Here is a 17844-nt window from a genome sequence, read left to right on the forward strand (position 1 = left end):
AAATGGCCACACTGGTATACAGTGATGTTTTTGTCGAGGATTGAAAGGTCTTAGCCTGGGCTACCAGTAAGCAAGAAATGTCAATATTTTAAAACTTAGAGACATGTCATCACAGCAAGACCAGAGCAGATAAAAAAAATAGCTGGGCCCTTACTGAATTTGAAAGCCAATAGGTAAGGCTCATATAATTTCCTATCCCTCCTTCAACTGAATTTGCTGTTTTATTCGCAGCCTCTCGTTCATCTCCCTTTCATATTAGCTTTTGTTTTGTCCATTTTGCTGTAGAAGAGCTTTATAGTGACTGTTGAAAAGAACTGTTTGTTCTTTCTCATGGAAAAATCTTTAAAAAAACAACACATGCCAGACATCTTCTTGGTCCTCATGAAAGGACACATCAGCTTGTCTCCCTACACCTTCTTGTAAGTCCTGTTGCCACCTACACCTTTTCCATCCCTCTCTACCAGAGCTGCTTGCCCTCTGCAAGCTCCTGCTCGTGGCAAACCACTTGTCTTCCTTTTGCCATCTACTAGTCAAATGAATTAAAACAGCCAGAAGAACTCATCCATGCTCCCCTGGCTGTTGCTAAAGCCCCTCTTTCTTCCCACTTTACAGTCCTGTATGATGCCATTTTATCCCCTGTGCCTAAGGCAGCTGGCTGCACTAGGGCATTTTCCCTTTCCACAGTGCTTCAGCCTTCAGTGACTGGGCACACCTATAGTATGGCTGTGGTGGGTTCCTGTGCTGTATGTGGTGATGGCTCCAGTTTCCAAGCACCAAGAATCAGCATCTCCCCCAATGGAGCCACTTTGTCTGATGGCATGAAGCTGGAATTTCTAAAGTTTCCCTGGCTCTTTCATACCAAATCTCTCTCTCTTCAGACTTTGTGATCCCTTTATTAGACTTTATCTCTTTGAAAGTCATCGGCTTCCTCAAAGCCAGAAAACACTGAGTAGCTACATGAATGCTGCTGACACAAATACAACTCAATGCTCTATGAATTCATTCTTTTGTGTGGAGAATAGCTTCCATAAATAAAAGTATTTCTCCTCTGCCCTAAAATATTCTTATAAACAGAATTGGTCATAGGACTGTTCACCAAAGGATAGCAACAAATGTCACTTTTCCATAATTCTACCTCTTCCTCTCTCCCCATTCACCATCCATCCCTACTCAACATAAAATGCTCAGAATTCACATTGTTCCAAGCATAAGTGACATTTCTAACCATTCATCCTGGAAATCAAGTGCAAACAAGACCTTGGCTACTTCATAGCATGGACGAGAATGCTGTATCAGGCTTGAAAGGTTACATAGCATATCCTCCCAAGCCAAACTCATTACAAGACCCTAGTACACCTATGATGTGAATCTGAGATTAGAGTCTACAGACAAATTTATATGCTATTCATATTCATATGCTTGTTTCCCATAATCTTTACCTGAAAGGCCTGAAACCTAGAACAGAGTATTTTTAAAAACCTGATTACCTTTTTTGAGGCTAGTCCTGTTTTGGAATACTTGGATTCAGTAGTGTACAGACTGCATTGTCTATGTCCTTCAGGATTTTACAGCACCCAGCAGAATAAGACCTTAACCGTGACCTGGTTAGACTTTTTGCCACCAATATACTGTTAACTAATGACACATGGTGCCAAACAAACAACTTTGAGATGACTGTTCAGGGAAAGTGTGGGGAAAATAGTCTGAGGATGAACAGTAACAACTAGCCTGGGAAATCTGAGAACCACTGTGCTTCTTCTGGCAGTATGTGAATAGGACCCAGCAATAGGTGTTATATGTTTAAATAATTACAAAGTTGCATTAAGTATCCATATTACCTAAGGAATAACAGCAACCAGTTTTCCCTTCTTCTTCAATCTTCCCCCTTCCCCGTAACTTTTAAAGTACCCAGGAAATGCTAAACTAGTAATGCATTCACACCTCAATGGAAAATACCAAATTATGTTGCTATCTAGGTAGCACCTCATTTAACATATCTCCAACAACCCTAGAGACACGGAAGTACTATTAATCCCTATTTGGCAGGTGGGAAACCAAGACATAGGTAGACCTATGCCCAAATTCAAAGGCTTAGAGAGAATTTTACGCACTTACATCCAGGTGTCCATTCTTGAGCCTGTAGGTGCTCAAGTTTTTACCAGCAAATGTTCTTATGCACCTAGAGGTCTGCCTCTCTGTGTTCTTAGAAGGGCCTCAAGTCTTGTCAGTAATCACTACCAGACAATCAAGCTCATCCCTGAGTGCAGCAGGATCCACAAGCTAGGCATGTCTCCATCCACCTCATTAGATGGGTATTTTAAGTATGCTCAGGCCTCATCTAAAGGTTCAAACTGTGCACAAGACAGCTGTAATTACCAATTTGATTTTAAAAAATGTACATAGGACCAAGCAGTCCAGGAGCCTAGTAAAGAACTTGCATGTTAAGTGGAGAGTTCCAGGAGTAAGTTGTCATCAAGCAGAAAGCTCCCACCTACCAAAAGAGACTATAATGCAGGGGGTAGGTCACTATTTTGGTCTTGGGGCACTGTGCTCCTTCCTGTTGCATTTGTTGACTATTTACTGGGTATTTGGGAAGTGCATAGGCCTTGGGATCTGGTCTGCTATGGCATAGACAGAAGTGACAAGTTTCGCCCCTTCTGGCCACAGAAAACAGTCTATGCCCATGACCAAACACAAGTACACAGCTGCAGACCACTTCAAAAATGGCTGATTGGGTGAAATATCTAAACCCTTACTGCATGAGGCATCAGAGAAGATGTTTCAAAACATAGCATCTTCAATAACTACTGTCTGTGCTACCTCCCAGCCTTTCACTGTTTTCAGAATGGGGCGGGGAGGGAAGGGAGCAGAGGGAGTTTGGTCTGGAGGGTTTTCAGTTCCCAAGGTGTGGGGGGCTCCAATGCACCCACCTCACCCTCCAGTGCTGGCTAGAGAAACCCTAGAATGAGCTCCCTTTCCCCCCTCCCATTCTGAAACAGACAGGCTGAGAGGGAGGAAGGGCTGTTGCTAGCGGAAACCAGCTGAAGGCTGCAGCCAGAAGCTAGATTCTGCTCCATCAGTGAACTTCTGTTTGGTCCAGGGAATCACTGTAATTCAGACGCTTCCTGCAAAATGTTCTCAGTTACAGCAGGGAGCTGCACTTCTGTCTGTAACCTTACTGTATTTTATTTACCAATTACTTTAACGCCTTCATTTTTATATTCTTTCATTGGACCAGCCTGGATCATCAAAGCCACAACAACACTTCAACTTTCCTATAAATTACACACAACAGTCCTTGGCCTACAGAAGAAAACTCAGGACTCCTCCTTCACAGGAAGTGCACTACCACAAAGCAAATACTCCTCCTCTTTCTGGCCTAGAAGAACAGCTTCATTTGGGGTAAAAGAAGAACTGAGGGGAAAGTGCTACCTGCTTCCAGAATAGACTATAAGGCCAGGGACAGCTATTACACATAAACCAGTTTAAGTTATCAGAAACTGGTTTAAACTTGTAACAGAACAGGCATTCAGTGCACATAAACCAGTTTGAAAATGGCTGAAACCAGTTTGAGATAAATTTGGTTGAATGTAGTTTCAGACTTAACTGATTTGGCCCAAACCTGTTTATGCTATGTCTGTCCCAGACCCTTTGCTGGTTTGAGTTAAATCAGAGACCCCCAGCATGCTCTCTGGGTGCGGCTTTCTGCTCCAGCCCAGGCAGGCTGGCCCCACCACTCTGCTCCACAGCCTGAGCAGAGACTGGCAGGGGCAGGGATCTAGCCAGAGAGGGGTTTAATTTCCCCCTCCCTGTGCCACTGGCAGGGTCCTGAGCCCAGTCTCCCTGCACTCCCACTCACTGCTGCAGCAGGGGGGCACCATGGCCCCTGAGGCAGAGGGCAGCAGGAAGCAGAGTTAGTTTCCCCTCTACCCCACTGGCAGCCAGGTGGTGCCCTGCCTGGAATAGGTCCCTGGCTGTCCCCTCTACCAACAGCCAGAGGCAGGAGGAATAACCCTGTGGCTGCCCCCCCTAGGGGCCCTGCCTGGCCGTGTCCTCTCCCTGCCGCTGTGGCAGGACAGGCAGAGCCCTTACTGGGGGCAGCAGCCCCTGTCACACTGTGGGGGAGAATGAGTCTCTTCCCAGTGAGGGGCTGTGCTGATGGCTCAAGCTGCACACAGCAGTGTCAGGGTCTGGGGCCAGAGCCCTGCAAGCGCCACTGTGCTCCACAGCCATTCGGCCAGCCCCAAAGTGCCCACCAGGAAGCCATGATGGGCTCCTGCCCATTGAGCACACACCACTTCAGCTGTGGCCCAGCTGGGCAAACCCCATGGCCAGCAGCTGAATAAACCCCTTCCTGCTGGGAGGGGGTTTGATCCAAGCACAGAGGGGCTGCTCACTCCACAGCTGGGTCTGATTAGCTGGGTCTACCCAGCCCGGCTGCTGCAGCCCTGTGATCAAAGACAACTCCCTCCCAGAAACAGGAGGCTTGTTCAGACACTGTCTCTGGGCACAGAGCAGCAGCAGCCGGGCCAGCAGCTCCTCTGTGCTTGCAGCCCAAGCCCACAGTACAGACCCTCGCCAGAAAGGAGCTCACTCTCCCCCACAGTGTGACAGGGCCTGCCACCCACAGTAAGGGCTCTGCCCCTCCCTGCTTCATGTCTGGCTGCCACTACCCACCACCTCCACATCCAGCCACTGCCAGCCCCAGCCCCTGCTCCACAAGAAGTGTACTCAGAAGGGGTATACTCCTTAAAAAAGGTTGAAAACCCCTGCACTAGAGGAAGGAGGTATGGGCCTCAGCCCCAGAGACAGGCAGAATTTTATCCATTATCTACTCATAATTTCCTATTGACTCATACATAGGCAGCTCCCACCTTGGTGTGCTGGCTGTTGAGAATCCCACTCTGAGGAGCCCACCACTTACCAAAACTTGACCCCAAGTCCCTAAAACTTAGATTCCACTTTGAACGAGCCACATGTTTGAAGTCTTTTACTGAAGGGGTATCAAACATGCCATCTGTGGGCCAGATCCAGCCCATGGACCTCAGGACCAACCCTTCATACCAGCCCCAGCCTCAGCCTTGACCCTATGTGCTGTCTGTGGCACACTGGCAGGAACTAGCACCACATGCAGCACCAGGGATCAATCCAAGGTGTGTGCTGCACGCAATATTCACATTGGCCTGTCAGAGCAAAATTTTGTATGTATGCTGATAACACAGAGAGTTAGATCTGAACATGCGCAGACAAGCCTAGCAAGCGGAAAATTCCACTGCATGCCCAGCATGTGCCCCCTACTAGACCCCAAGGCTTGTCAATCAAGACTGCCATAACGCACATGCTCAGTTTACTCAGAGCATGAGGTAATCTGATCTAACGCACATGCTCAGTTCACTGACTGCATGATGTAATTGGACTATAAATTTCTATGAAGCGAGCAGCCTGATTGGCCACTAAATTCATATAAAAGGCTTGTGAACCCCGCCCCCCCGGAGGTGAGGTGGTGTGTTTTGGAGGAGAGACTGTGCTCGACCTGTGAGCAGAGGCTAGGGACTGTTTCACAGGGAGAGAACGATCCTTAGAGCAGGGGCTGTGGCTGCAGGGGCTACTCCTAAGGAGGGCTTCTAGCCCACTGGTCTCTTCCTCGCTGCGATTTTGGCTATTCAATTCCTCTTTGTTTCCTGTCTTGATCTTTTGGCTACTGGACTGATTCTGGCACCGACCCTGACCACAATTTCGATCAACCCGACTTACTGAGATCCAGCTTTATCTCATCGTACCCAGCACTGACCTCAGCATCGTTCTCCATCAACTCCGGCATTGATTCCGCTTTGGACTGGTGTCACAACATGTTACAGTTTTGTTGTTCGTATCCCTTAATGAGCTGTTGACCAGCCCTGGGACCTTAAGGAGTGGGCAGCTGCCCCTATCCCTCACGGGGTAGATAGCAAGGGCTCACTCCAGAACCCCATGGGCCAACAGACCCCTCTGTTGTTCGTTTTGCTAGCACTGTAACTGAAGCAAACTTCCTACCTACGCTACACAAGTGTAAGTAAATAAAATTCAACTATTTTTTAAACCACATGATTCTGCGTACCGCTCAGACTCCTCGCCACTAATCCCGCCTATTCCGTATACGAACCCTCGGCCCACCATGACCTTGGGGCCTTTATTCCCCGACATGGCCCAGCTCTGCACACTATCTCCAGAGCTAGTCTGGATAAGACCATGCTGGAACCAGCACTCAGGACTGGTGCAGCAGGGTACTGTGGCCAGCATGTACCCCATACTGGTAAGCCCAACTCTACACACTACATGCGGTACACTCCAGCCTGAGGGCTTGCTATGGGGTGGCATGGGGTGTGTGCTGTCCACAGCATGTGGACTGGACCCAGTGCTACGTGCAGCACAGGGCATCAGTCTGGGGTGCTGCATGTGGCCTGTGCCCCAGGTACCCTGTACTATGTGCAGCACCAGGTTCAGCTCACATGCTGCAGATAGCATGGAGTCCATGCCAGTCCTGTGCATCATGTGCACAGCAAGCCATGGGGACAATATGTGTTGCACACAGCACTTGGACTAGACCTGGCTACTGGTCCAGCCTACAGATTGGCTCAGTGACCCTCATCTGACCCACAGGGCTGGATGAGTTTGACAACCTTGCTTTACTGGATTTAGTTCTAAGTGTCCTGCCCTGAGTCACTGAGAAGTCTATAGAAGAACTAGGATAAAACCTTGTTAATTCAATATCAGACAGTGCAAAGTATCAGATCACTCCAAGCCACCCTTACTCCCCAGCTGAAAGGATAGGGTTTTATATGCATTATATAATACACATAACTCAAACTATGTCTCCTTTAAAATTCAAAGCAGTTTTCTGGTCCCTTGAACCAGGAAAACCTCATTAATTCAAAACAAAGGGATCCAAAAAATACCAACTTTGAAATAAATAGGTTCAAAATAACTGTACAGATAGTAATTTTTATGTATCCAAATTACTGTGGGTACATGCAGACTTAGTTCCCCTAGATGTGGCCCATCACGTGCTGCCTACAGAGGTGGGTCCTCATGCCTGGATGCTTTGGTCACTCCTCACCATCACACTTCAAGGCAGGAGAGACACAGGCCCTACCTCCCTCCAGCCATTTCTGGCCAGTGTTTAATTGCACAATGCTTCCGCAGGAACTATACAGTGGTCCATAGCCTGGAAAAACTGCGGTTTGGCATGATCAGGGGTTGCCCCAGGAGTGCCCCAGACAGTGGGAGCATGCAGAGTAGCCAGGGCTGAAAACAGCAAATGCCAGGGTGCATGGGAGTCTGCAGGGGCAGAAAGTGGGGGCAGCAGCCCCCGATATATGCATGATGTAGGACAAAATTGGAAGTTAGTAGGAACAGGGTGGTTTTGCATGATTGGGAATGTTGGGTGTGCTAGGGGTTGGGTAGGATGGGGAAGCAGGGAGATGACGAGACTTAGATTGATATAAGCAGAAAAAAGGGCCTCTAGATCATTGTTGTTAGTCTACATTAGGAATTCCCTTGTGCTACATCCCAGGAAATATGCTTAAGTACTAGGGGTGTGAAAAGTGAGTTGTATTCAATTTGGATTTGGCCCAATTCAGGGGACAGTGATTTGATTCGTTGATTCAGATCACTGTCCCAATTCAATTCAACCAAATCTGAATCTGAAGATTCGATGCTGATTCAGAGAATCAGCGATTCAGCCATAGACACAGCTTTAAATGTTCTTTCTACATACCTCAAGGTACCAGGTGTGGCTTTTGAATGCTGAGATGGTAGGACACAAGGGGACCCCAGGTGCCCCCCCAGACCCAGGAGGCACCAGTCACCAAGCTGGGAGGCAGGCTTCTGGTCCACTTCTAGGTCCACCACTGAGCGCACTGGGGACGCCACCCCACATACTCCCTTAGGACACTCCATCCACCCCACCATCTCAGCATTCACGAGATGCCTGGTATCTTGAGGTTTGTAGAAAAAAAAGTTAAAGCTGTGTCTATGGCTGAATCATAATCTCGCCAAATCTCTCTGAATCAATTCAGAGGGTTCCGATTCGATTTGGAGAGATTAAAGGGTCTCCCAATTCAATTTGGATTCAGAGATTTGGCGGCTGAATCAAGCCAAATTGAAACAGTAACCAAAGCTTTGCACAGCCCTGTTAATGAGTCATTGGGATAACCCCTCACTTTGTCTTATCAGTTAGTAAGATCAGCACGCGTAAACAAAGTCTGTATGTGCTCATAGTATGTGCCCATAGTAATGAAAATTACTATCCCTACGTTTATTCCAAACCCATTTATCTTGAAGCTGGTATTTTTTTATCCCCTTTTTCAAACTAACAAGGTTTTACTGCACTGAGTTTCAGAATGGACACATATTCAACAATGCCTCATTTTGCAGAAAAAGTGACACTGAGCATGTGTAGGCATTCCCAAACATGTCAGAGGAAGAGTAGACAGACATGACATCAGGTAAAATTTGGGAGTGTGATTTTTACACCAGTTTCACAGAACAACAACAACTGGTTCATTCCTGCTCTACATCTAAGTTACAGAGCAAGAGAGTGAAAGGATTAACATTTAGCATCATATCACAACATTATTTGTTATGCCCTCTACTTGGGTGATTTCAGGTGTAGCTGTTCTCATCCTACATTGGTCTTGCTTCTGCTTCTGTTTTCTTATGCATAAGATCTCCCCACGGACTCTAAATCAAGTCTGTCTTGTGTCTCAGCTGCAAAAAAAAATCAAGGCCATAAGAGAGTTTTCTAAGAATTAGTGTTACAATAGTCTTAGAGTCCACAGCACAAATACTCCTTAATTACAAAACAGGAACACTCAATAAAGGGACATTAATTCTCAAAACAATTCCCAGTTATGAGGGGGCTTGTTTTACTAAGCAAAATGGAAAATTACTGATTTAATGGAAATGCATCTAGATAGGATATCTTGACAGCCCTACATCTCACAATGTTACATCTGCAGCATGAACAAAGGAAATAATTATTTTCTAAAGGAAGACCTGCTTTATCTTTTGGCAATTAGTGAAGAATGTTCTTCCAATTAATACACCTCAAGAAATAGAAAATCTTGCCAATATTTTATTTTTTCCCCAGAATTGGGATGTTAAAGCGAGAGATAAAGGTCAAACTATGAAATTACACTGAAATTTCATTAAGAGTTTGCAATAAAATAGAAAGCAGCTCAGCTAATCTACCCCACTCTTCCACCTTGTTTGGAGCTCAAATAATTTGTTATAATGATGATAAATAACCAGTGGGCAAGATTCTTTCAACTCTTACTAAATTATACAGAAAGAAAATGAAAGTCTACATCCCCTTGGCTTTCACTACTGAAAAAAAAAACAGTTAAAAGGGCCCAGAAACCTCTGGTTTCAGTAGGAGTGTGAGACAGAAACTGGTACCACTTACATACTGTGAAGAGATCACCTCAACAAGAGGTATAGAAAGACATTACAGTACGGTCTGTTATCAAGCAGCTTATGTGGAGTTGCATGTATTTTCTGATCTGGCAGCAACATGGCTGGACAGGAAAATTTCTCTGTTCACATCCAGCTCCTAGTTTCCTTGCAGGTCATGAAAGAGAGCAATGAGTGGAAGTATCTGTCATATCAACCTGGCTTACCAGCTAATTATTTCTCCCATGGTTCAGAACACTCCAATTTTTGTAAGCCTTCTCAGTCCACAACAATAGTAATTCTGGCAGCTAGTAACAGAAAAAAGAGAAGCGCACTCAAAGAAAGGAGCAGTTTTCCAAGCCTAGCAAGATTAGAAATGGGGAATGACAGCTGGAATCAACTAAAAATCAAACTACCGTGTTGGTTCATGAAAATCTTCAGCACAATAAGGTCTGGTTTTTTTAATGCCTTTTGTTTGTGCGAAGAGTAAATTTTTGCCTGCCCTTTGTTTTTCCAACTTAGAGCTGCAAGAAAAAAAATATGTAGCTTAGTAATTGCTTTCTTCTTAAATAGGCATGTCTGGATACTTGGATCAAACTAATCTCACATAACACTTACCTCAAACTCTCTCACCATCTCTGTTACAATTTTCAGAGCACTTCATTTGTGGCCTTGTAGGAGAAAGAATGGTCTTGTGATTAAAGCTCTGGGCCTCCAGATCTGGGTTTTTACTCTCTCTGCACCTTTTAGTTTCTTTGGGTATCTATACATATGCTCCAGGGTGGAGTGGGGGGGCACTTCAATGTGTATTCTGCACCCCATGCTTCAAAATGGCATTGGGGACAATTTAACTATAGCTCATTCAACAAGCTTTACTTAAAGGAACTTGGCCACCACTTTGAAAGGTGGGGATGCTAAATACATGTGACGTGGAGGCTGCTGGAGCATGGTATTTAGCACATTCCAGCAGACTTGATTAATCAAGCCTTTTATGCTTCAGTTCCACAACTGAAGATAAGACTTCCCCGCCTTCTAGAGAGAGAGGGGTACATTCATAAATATTCATGAGCCTCTCAGACACCGCTGTAACAGTGGTGATATAGGCAGGCAGACAGCCCACATAGATGGAGCAGTGTCCTCCTCAGACAAGCATCATTTTAGGCATCCAAGGATTTTCACAGCAATTTAAGTTTAAGTGCATTTACCAAGACCATTTTTTTAACACACTACGGATACTGTATGCTTTCCCCTCCAGTGCACCATAAAGTTGCTACATGACTGATTATAATCCTTCTGTAAATGATATGCCCTTTACAAGTGTCTGTTTCCACTGGGAAGCTCCCTCAAGACAGAATGTTGTACTCACATTTCAAGGGTTGAATTCATCAAAGTCATTGCAAAAACACATTTTCCAGGTTGTGTCGTTAAAGCAGTATTTGACATTCTTTGTTTGTATAACAGGCACTACAGTGTTCAACATCATTGGAGGACACTTGAAAACCGCCCTTCCTAGACAAATTGAATCATTGTAATAGCTGTCTTCATGAGGATGTGTTTTGGAAACTACCCAAGAACCAAAAGCCACAAGGTATAAAAAAGGAAGCTGGAAACATTCAAGATGAAAGTACAGTTGTTTTTTACAGCTTATAGTACTTACAGTAGTTTAAAGCTCAAAGGTAAAAAGAACAAATGGAGTATAAAAACGTCATTACTCTCAGACGGTACTCCCTGCAATAGTGCATCCTGTGCCTGTCCCGGGGATGTGAATAGATGACCCCTGAGGTCCTTTCAAAGGCCATGATTCTAATGCCAGGGAGTCTAATGAAATACTCAGGTATTAGGGAGAAGCATATAAAAATGTATTTCTATTTTTATTTGTATTATGGTAGCACCTAGTGAAATCAGAGGCCTGTCGTTATAGGTACTGTACAAAAACAACAAGAAACTGTCCCTTCACTAAATAATTTTCCATTGACATAAATAAGGCAATGAAAATCTTATCCCCATTTTACAGATACAGGAACAAAGATTAAAGGATAGTTCCAAGGCCTGCCCTGGAAATCTGTGGAAGAGTTAAGATCCCATTTGCATATGTCTTCTCACATGACTAAACTTTTTTCTAGTAATGGCATATAGAGCTGAGCAGAACAATTTTTGGCAAGTCATTTATTCGCCAAAATCTATAACTTCATAGTGGCTGTAAATCTATCAATTCAGGTTGAATTTGCCAAAACAAAAATGGCAAAACATTTCAGAAATATCCACAAAGAAAAGTGTCAAGACTCCCCGGAGTTTTCATTTTTGGGCACATGTAATAAGAGCCAAGGAAATAAAGGGACATATTTAAGTCAATTAATCACACAGTACTTATGACAATACCGTGCCCTGTTATAGCATGTACAGAGTGGAGAAATCAAAATTATCAAACTACTCAACAGTCATCTCAGGTTTAGACTGCCAACTAGACCACAAGCTACAGGGCAGTGATGGGGCAGTGATGTTCAGCTACTTTTACTCCCTACCCCATTTATTTCTCAGTGGACAGGGTATGACCTTCAGTGCAAATGTGCAGTCATATTAAAACTCATGCCTCTATTTCCAGAGCAAGATATCTTTTCTGCTCTGCCACTGTTCATCTCATCCGCATAGTAGACAGGTGTATTGGCTCACAAGCAAACAATAGATGGGCCTCATATTGCTGGATCTCTGTAGCAAGTGGCACCCATTGAGCTCCTGTAAAATATTCATATAAAGACAAAAGCTAAGGAATCAATACTAAGGCCAAAATATTTTTTTTAAAGTTGACTGTACTCTAGAAACACAAATCTTTCCATGACTAGAGGTCAAATGAATGCACCAGTTCTCTTTTCATCAACTGTCTTTTTAGAACGCTGGAGAATAAAAAGAAAACCTTGTAGTACTCAGAGCTGGTGCTTCCCTTCCATGTTCTCCTCTCCTGCTTCATAATACCAAAAATCTGCAAATAAATGAAAACTTGAATGGTTACTGTGCTTATCCTCCACTACATTTTCTTACCAGGATTATTCTGCTTTATGAATGTATTTATTCCTATGGAATGCAGTAACCAAATGACAGAACAAGCTATAAACAACTTGTAAACAACCTATAAACAATAGCACTGGGGGATACAGCTAGAGAAACAATTTTAGATTTGATATCCATTGCAAGGCATCATCAATAGTCTGGTGCAAGGTATTCAATGCAACCACTAAAATAATAAGTAAGATATTCCTGTATGATGTGTGCTATAGTTTGGATTTTGCCACACTCATACTTGGGGTCTTTAATAAAATTCCATTTACATGGTAGGTCTGTGTGAAACACCATCGTTTAATTTTGATGTCTGTTTCACCATTTCAAAGGGACAGTGTTTCATTTCATCATTTCATTTAGTTTCAAAGCACTGTCCCGTTTCATTTCATCGAAACTGTTTCACTGTTTCAACACATTTCAATGTTTTGCCCATAGGCTATAATGGCAAATAATGAAAATGCCTAAAACTTTGCCATTTCCTGCGTGATTTGGATGAAAATGCAGGGATGGTAGCCCCTTTTGAAGGCATGAAGACTGCCAAGTTTCAAGGAGATAGATGCAGAGGTTTCTCAGAAACTGCACCTCAAACTGCAAAAAGCAAAACTCGTGACACTTGTCAGCAGCCTCCTGTCATCCAGCATGCAGATCCAAGGGCCTCCACCCCGGGGAGGACTGTGGGGATGTGCCAAACTCCTGGGGGTGCAGGCCCCTGGATCTGTGGCAGATGATAGGAGGATGCTGCTGCTGCTTGGGACCAGTGCTGGGCACAGCCTGCACCCAGCGCCAGGGAAGACTGGTGCTGGCCCCAGGCAGCAGTGGCAACCTCCTGTCATTGTCCCAGTGGTGGGAAGCAGGGGAGAGCCAGAGCTCCAATCAGCTTTGCAGCCCCATGGAGCTCAGCCCATGAATGGTAAGTGGAGCGCAGCCCTGGCTCTGCCTACCTCCTGCCACTGAGCCAAACTGCATGGGGCTGGAGGAGCCGATCAGAGGTCAGCTCTGGCTCCCCCTGCTTCCTGCCGCCAGGTTGTGCTCCAAGCAGCTCTGCAGCCCCATGGAATTCAGCCCAGTGGTGGGAGGCGGAGCACATCCCTGGCTCTGCTCACCTCCCACTGCTAGGCTGAACTCTGTAGGGCTGGTGGAGCTGATCGGAGTGCAGCCCTGGCTCTCCCCTGCCTCCTGCCACCAGGATGCTTCGAAACTCGAAACGTATTGAAACTTTGGAAATGTTTCAAGTGCCTTCATTTCGTTTCAATGCTTTTTGTTTTGTTTTGATTTTGCTGTTTTGAGCTCAAAATGAAACACTCAGAGAAATTTGGCACAGCCCTAGTACTTATATCTAACTTGTCTAGTATGAACCCAGTTCAACATTGTCTAGCAAAGCTAAGAGGTTTAGATGTGGGGTCCATGGTAAGAAATGTATTAATAATTATTTATTTATTATGCTGATTATTATTTACTCTGCTGTACAGGTCTAATGGCAGGGATGTTGGTAGAAACAGAAAAGTGTATGTTAAAATTATTCTTCCTATTGGCTTTGAATTTAGTAGCATGGAAAGGACTCAGTCCAAGATTAGGCCTCACTGGCACTAACTATTATGTCTAAGTAACAGAAAGACAGATCCCAGGGAACTCACTCACTAGCAGATAAATGCAGAAGACAATTTTTAATCTTGTGCTGTCGCATATTCAACTCCAGAAGCCTTGTTTTAGAAGTGACACCAAATTCATCTAAGGAATGGAAACACCAGACATCTGGCTCTTCCAATGGAAAAATAACCAACATAGCCCAATTTGCAAATAATTCATAATTCATGTACAGAGAGCTATTAGAACCCTTTCATCCCACCAAAACATATAGGAAAAAGCATAATTTACTCACAAAAGAAGAAAAAGTTGTTTAATTAATTCAGTGAATGATTTAATTCAGCCATATATGGTAGTCTTTTCTCTTTAAGTTCAGGGCTACTTGTTCTATTTCAAGCTCTGTTACAATTTGCCTATTTGTTCTCCCTCAAAACAGCTGAAAAGATGGGCAACGTTTTATTGGAAAAAAATCATTAACATTCTCATAGATTTCGTAATCATTAGGGCTGGAAGGGACCTCGCAAGATCATCAGGTTCTGCCCCCTGCCCGAGGGACAGGAAGTCAGCTGGAGTCATATCACCCCAGCAAGATAAGCATCCAAGCATTTCTTAAAGTTATCCAGAGTAGGTGCCACAAACTGCTGGAAGACCATTTTAGACTGGACATAAGGAAAACCTTCTTTGACAAATTCGAGATGATACTTGACCTTCATTCCAGAGGAAGAGAGTCTTTTCCATGCTCTTCTGTAGATTATACAGAAAATCTATCTATGGAACCGCACAATGCCTGTTTAAGTTGAATTTAAACATTAACAAAATCCAGGGAGTGATGGCTAGAAAAGCACTGAAATTCTACATTGTATTAATACATAGTATTAATTCTGATTTTATCACTCTTAGTAATGCCATAGCCTCACACCAGCAGCCTTTTCAGGCCCCAGCAAAGCATGCGTCACTTTAAGCTTACCCCACTGACTTTAACGGGATTTAAGCTTGTGATGATGTGTTATGTTAAGCCAAGGCCAAAGGTACTTTTTCACTTCAGAATTTTCTTTCAAAACTGTCACGCAACACAGAGAACCGCACACATTGTGCTCATCCTTCATCCAACTGATTTAGACACATTTTGGATGCTGGAGGTTTGTCCTTGTGAGTTTGAGTGAATAATAGCTGTCACATACTTGGAAAGAACACCTTATCACCCTTCTTTAAAATACTCTTCCTGAAAGGATTAAGATAGTTATGAACTATTACATTCTCTGGGATATATATGACTGCCTTTTCCCCTATCTGTAGCTATGTAAAGACTCCATTAAACATTTTTCTTTCCTGTATCAAATTTATTACCAGGCTGGAAATATAGGTAGGTTTATAAAATTTAGGTTTTAATAATACTTAGCACTGAGATTGTAAGTTCTCTGAAGAAGGGGCTGTCATTTTTTTGGACAGAGCATCTACTACAGAGAGGCCCTGACCTGGTTAGCTTCTAGGCAGTACCATAATATCAATGCTGGAGAGTCTTTAATTGTCTTCAAATATAACTAGCTTTCAGGAGGGAGGGAAAACATTTTATGCAAAAGAGCAACAGGGCACCTCTACGTGTGCACATTTACTGTGCAGTAACCTAAATTACTGCACAGTACAGTCTACACGTGCACACCTATATTGCACAGTAATTCCACTGGCAACTTACACTGACTTGAGCATAATTTTGATATCTGCATCATATCAAATTTATGCCCAAATAATTACTGTGCATTAAAGTACACGTAGACACCTTACTGCACAGTAACACTGTGTGTGTGCACTGACTTGGGACTAACTTTAGTCCCAAGTCAGACCACACACAACATTAATGTGCTTTAATGCCTGTGCATGTAGATGCCAGCCTATTTCCATTTACCGTGCAGTAATTTACTACACAGTAAATTTAATGTGATGTAAATGCATGTGTTGACCCTGTGAGTGCATCTATGACAAAATCAGCATTAGATATCACAGTTTCTACTTGCTGCGCCTAAACTACTAGACTTTTGTGCCCCTGATATTTCTCCCAAACTCATCTCATTCCAAGCAACGTATGTCATTCTTCAGCTTTCTCCTTCTATGTGGGAATAAATTCCAAAAAGCCTGAACCTCATTAATCTGATATCAAAACTATTATAGAGAAACTATATTCATAAGAAAAATCAACCGGCTGGAAAACATACTTTGGGTCCAAGGATCTGGGAGTGCCAGAAACAATTAAAGACCTCTATCAATCAAAACTGTTGGCATATGAAAATGGCATTCCCCAATGGCATTCATATATGAGTGTGGGGAAAGGAGTGTAATTAAGAAAAAGGGCAGGGAAAGAGAAATGTCAATCAAAGATATTTGGATGAATGTAATTAGAAAGACTGGAGTACAAGGCAAAGACAATAAGCCAATGGAGACCCAGCTTAAACAGCTGCAACTTTTACTTGTGTCCTGGAGCAAAATGTGCTTACACCAAGTCTGGATATAGTCCATTCTCTGTAAGGTTAAATAATAGACCTATTGCACTTTTGTTCAGTTCCAAAATATCTATACTTGACAAGGATTGACTCAAAATCCATGGAATTTATTATACATTATTCAGTGCCTGAATGATGTATGAAACTTAACAAAGTAAATGTCTTCTTATAATGTAAAAAGTAAAATGGAACCTCCTATTGCCCTAAAGTAGTGATTCTCAACCAAGGTTCTATGGCACCCTGGGGTACCTTGAGATCCTTTCAAGAGTGCCAGGGGATGCCACACAATGTTAGCACTGTTAGGTATTCAAATATGATTCACAAGATAAACCCAGAGATTTAAAAAACCTTCTGACCTCTGAGATTTTTGCAATGGAAAAACTATTGTATTATTTTTCCATAGTGGAAAAAAATGGGTGAAAACTTGAAGCTGGCCTTTTTTAAGGAGTGCACTATACACATCATACCATTTTCTACCCAAGAATTCCAAAGCACCTCACAAACATTTAGGTAGTTAATATTAACTGTTCTTTTTTAAATAGTGGAAAGGTGAAAGAGAAGACTAGAGAAGTGAAATGACTTACCCAAAGTACAAGAGCAATTTGGGGGAAAAATAAATCAACTTGCTTGGGGCTGTGTGCTATAACAAGGCCATCTGCTAAGTGTATCAGGAAAATCTCCCTTGCCCCAATAAGAAGGCAAGATGAAAGGGGAAATTTGGGTGGTATTTTCTTTCATTTGTGGATATCGAAGACCAGGAATCCAAACTGGGAGCCACCAGGGAAAGGAAAACATGCCTCTTCAATTTCTCTAAATTGAGTGAGGAAAAAATAGGATTTCCTTAAAATGGTAAAATCAAGCTGAGTAAAGCAGAAGTACTCTACTTTTACCAGGAAAATGATAGGCAAGGTACAGGAATATAAACAGATTTAAGGGAAATTCGGAAGGGGAGTTCACATATTACCACACCTGAAAAAAATAAAAAGGGCCTCAACTAGCATATTCTAATCTGAATATTTTTCATGGGCTTCTTCTAGATTTATTCAGATTCTTTCACGATCTCTACTAAAGATCATAACTTTGCTGACATTAAAAATGATCACCATTATTTGCATACTCCATTGATAGATTTGTTCAGTGAAAAATTAAACAACATTAAGAAACTACAGGTTTATATTACCAAGCTAGGCAAAAGATAAGCATTTTTTATTCATAGTTAAAAACATGTAACCCCAAATTTCACCCCTCTTTGTTTGAGAGGTAGAAATCTCTGCTATAT

At 43.2% G+C, this 17844-nt stretch overlaps 2 long non-coding RNA genes across 2 annotated transcripts; both read right to left on the reverse strand.

The window, feature by feature from the left end:
* Window positions 1–8500: 8500 nt before the first annotated feature.
* On the reverse strand, window positions 8501–10163 carry LOC109316050. The gene is made up of 3 exons (XR_002102649.1): window positions 10051–10163; window positions 9849–9956; window positions 8501–8748 (listed from the first exon to the last, which is right to left on the reverse strand). It is a non-coding gene; the product is annotated as an uncharacterized LOC109316050 (long non-coding RNA).
* A 1785-nt stretch (window positions 10164–11948) lies between these two features.
* Window positions 11949–16586, reverse strand: LOC109316051. The gene is made up of 2 exons (XR_002102650.1): window positions 16533–16586; window positions 11949–12165 (listed from the first exon to the last, which is right to left on the reverse strand). It is a non-coding gene; the product is annotated as an uncharacterized LOC109316051 (long non-coding RNA).
* Window positions 16587–17844: the final 1258 nt, after the last annotated feature.

The sequence above is a fragment of the Crocodylus porosus genome, unplaced genomic scaffold (assembly GCF_001723895.1).
Source record: "Crocodylus porosus isolate Cpor-Errol unplaced genomic scaffold, CroPor_comp1, whole genome shotgun sequence".
NCBI lineage: Eukaryota > Metazoa > Chordata > Crocodylia > Crocodylidae > Crocodylus > Crocodylus porosus.